Source organism: Triturus cristatus, chromosome 3_2 (genome assembly GCF_964204655.1).
Source record: "Triturus cristatus chromosome 3_2, aTriCri1.1, whole genome shotgun sequence".
In the NCBI taxonomy this organism is placed as follows: Eukaryota; Metazoa; Chordata; class Amphibia; order Caudata; family Salamandridae; genus Triturus; species Triturus cristatus.
In genome coordinates, this window is record NC_140584.1 from 846676372 (window position 1) to 846680181 (window position 3810).

Consider the following 3810-nt stretch of genomic DNA (forward strand, 5'->3'; position numbering starts at 1 on the left):
GGAAGCTGGGACCGGCCCGGGGCTTGAGCTCCGTCCAGCGGGCCCTGGGGTGTGGGAGTCCCCCGTCCTGCAAGCCAGCCGAGGGTCCGGGCGCTGGGGACAGGAGGTCCATCGGGGCCCGGAGAGGATCTCCCCAGCCAGGCCTAGGGTTCAGAAGCTGGGACCGGGCCTGGGGCTTGAGCTCCGTCCGGCAGGCCCTGGGGTGCGGGAACTCCCGGTCTCTATACTCTGCGGTCTCAGCGGAGTGCGGAGCAGGCAAATCGCCGCACACACAGCTGGCGGAGCGGAGATCTCTGCCTGCCCCTAATCTGTGCATCTCAGGTCTATGTCCGTGAACAAGCAGATAAGCCAAGAGAAGGACTTGATGTGCCTTACCCATAGCCTTCATTAAGGAAAAGTGTTCACAGCTACTGTTATCTGACTCTCAGTCCCAAATCCTTGGTTCAAAGTCCTACCCTCTCTAATAATGCTTGGTTTAAGTACTCCATCTGTTCATTGGTAAATAAACAATAACAAAGCCCCTCTAACTTTTCACCTACTTACAATCTGTGAAACATAGCTTTAAATGAGTAATCAAGATATTACTTTCTATGAAACCTTGTTCATTTTTTAAAACAATAACTAGAAAACCAACTCAAGCCATGCTAAAATAAAACATGAATATATCTGAGCAAGCTGACTTGTCACGTTGCTCTGAAACAACATTCGCATTTTATGCATTTACATTTAAAACATGTACTTGAATAAATAAACTTGTATAATTCAGAAAGGAAGCTAACTAAAATGGGAAATATATGAAGGTTATAACAACACCTCTTTTACTTGAGAGCTCAATCCTCATCCTGTTGCTGACGCCCAGAACCTATTGTTTGGGGTCAAAGGCAACAAGTTTTCATGTGTATTTTGTCCTTGGGACAAGTAGGCCCAACCCCCTGCAGCACAAGCCCTTTGGCTGCCAGTTTGCAGTACCACAGTATGGATCAGGGAAGGGCACTGTCTGCAGATAAGGTAATATTTTTGTCCATATGTCAATGCTGTTCAAACTTGTATTCATTAATTGAAAGCCTTTATTATTAGGGTGAGAGTTTTAAGTAAATGTTGTAAGGTCTGACTGCACTGCTGACAGTGGTTCAAGTATAAAAGTGTGTACACACGTTTTCAAAGTTTAGCAACATGAGGCTATGTCTACTGCTTCCAGAATGCCCTCTGATTTGATGCAAATATTTGCAGAAGTTTGAAAGCATGATTCAGGATTCTTTGCTTTCAAAATAAAATGTTCATAAAAAAAATAAAAGCAGGGAAAAAAAACATTTCGCTAAACCACTGTAAAGTTTTAGGTAACAATTCTTTGCAGCTTCATTTAGTAACATGATGATGCATACTAATATTTCTCAAATATATTCATAATGGAAAATCAGTGTAACCAGTTTCACTAAGATTATGGCAAAGCCAGTAGGTCTGAAATTGGTGGTCAATGTGTGACTTGTTTTGGCATGGTTTTTGTAAAACCTTATTGGTGTGGGAGCTGCCGGCCCCTCACCATTATAACAAACATTGGCAAAAGTTGTTTTTGGTCTCAAAAAACACACACTGCCACAGTTATTGGCACTGAACAAAACTACATTGTGTGCCGAAAGAGCAGAATGCTGTCACTCACAGTTAAGCCAGACAGAATTTTAATACACACAAAAAGTCACGGTCAACGCCAGACTAAATTAGGGGCCTAATCATTAAAGAAAGTCTCAAAAGTGCACCAATATGGCTTTCATAAATTTCCAAGAATTGACAGGTAGGTCAAGAAATATTACTCCTAGAAAATATTTGTGAACTGCATTTTAGCATGAGCAAATATGCATGTGTAGATTATCTCATGCGAAAAGTTGAGTGTTTGCAAGTTAACTTTCCCTCCAACCACTTTTTTCTCAACTCTTGAAGATTTACATCTGTCATTGTCAGGAGTAAATTGACAACATTTCTCAGTATGGGAACAGATTAGAGAAGAGTTTTTGAAACCCCTTAAGACATGCAAGTTAATAGGTTTGCACAGACTCAAAAGGGCAATCTACCCTAGAACTATTGCTTATCACTACCTTCAGCCCCAGTATGTATATCTGCGGAAACGTGGCAACATAAGGGGATTGCAAATATTCAAACACTACTATGGTATGAGCCCTGGCATAATAAGAAAGACTATATCAGAGCTCTTATATAATGCGATTGCTGCCATAATTTGTCGCCACACTACATGGCACCAAAGGGACAAGTGGATTTTGTTACAGGACAAGTAGATTTATGTAGCAACCTGCCCTATGGACAAGTAGATATTTTATTAAATTCCACACCCCTGTTAGGGGAGGCCTGCCCATGTCAACTCCACTTTGTTTCTCTTAATTGCTTCGCGCCATGAGTGATGTGGCCATCTCTCCTTCTCCCATCATCCTCTTATTTGCCTTAAGGAAATGCCTGACTGATGGTGTAGAATGGATAAATAACAACTTTTAAAATGTAACACATACAAGGCAGAGATCCTTCTGGTTGGGAAGCTCACATTTTTGGACATCAGACTAGTGGTCCGAGGGCTTGGAAACCATTCCCCCACTAGATCAGTAAGAGATTTAGGGGTGCTATTTGACATCAAGCTCAATTAAAAAAACAAATGCCTGCGGTAGCCATCTGCTTCTCCTTTCTCAAAAACATAACCAAAATATTCCAATACATACCACTGGAGTTAAGAAAAAACACAGAACAGGCTTTAATTATTATTAGAATCAATTACTGTAAGACACTCTATATAAGTGCCCCATAGAATCTCTTGCGGTGACTCCATTTGGTGCAAAATTCAGCTGCTAAAAGTATTCTGAACATCTCTAAATCAACTGCAGCCTCATCTGTGTAATTTACTCCTACACTTTTCAACTTTACCACTTGTGGCTATTCACAAGAGTTTAAGTGTAAAGTTTCTCAGAGTGTAGACTTACACATGTCCACCCCTGAAGAAGAGGGTGGAGACAAATTCTGGAGTGAATGAAAGAAAACGTTTATTTGTGTCAAAAAAATAAAATTGCAATAAAATACAATAAATTGCAGAAGGTCATAACATTACAGAGCAAATAGAAGGACTTTATGATATTAGTGCTTTGACGGTGGCAGTGACCAACATAATCAGGTCCTTGGCTCCCGGATGACAATAAAGATATTGCCAAAGCGAGCCAGCTGCATAAGTACAGAAGCGATCATGCAAAATTACAACACCTCCTTGCGGCGTGGAGACCCAATTTGAACTGAACACTGGTTTTAGTAAAGTATGACGTGCAGATAAAAACTCTGGCCAGCAACACAATAAATGTAACATGGATTATTTTGTGTACTCTCAGAATCTACAAGGCATTCTGCTCTGGTGTATTGGCCCAGTCTAAACGAAATTAATTAATTGGAAGAATTAGGAGTCATGCTCTGAGGATGAAGTGCCTGGTTTCCTTCGTTAATGCAGCCTTTATATATGGCTTAAATATGGTTGCTGTTTCATGTCCTCGTATGATTTTAAAATAGGGGCATTATAGATGATTGAGTGGATGGTTGGCAGGTCTGCTTTTCTCGAGGTGAGCGTAGCCCGTTTCCTCAAAATAGCTTTTATGCAGGAGTAAGGAATGTTTAGGGCTGTCAACATTTTCAGATTAACGTCTAGATTAGAAGCTGCCTTTACAAGGCATGAAGACCATGGATTGAACAAGGTGGTATAAATCACTTGAAGAACTATTTTTAGGGGTCTGGTTTGGCTCGTTGCATTGCATAATAATACTTAAGGAAGGC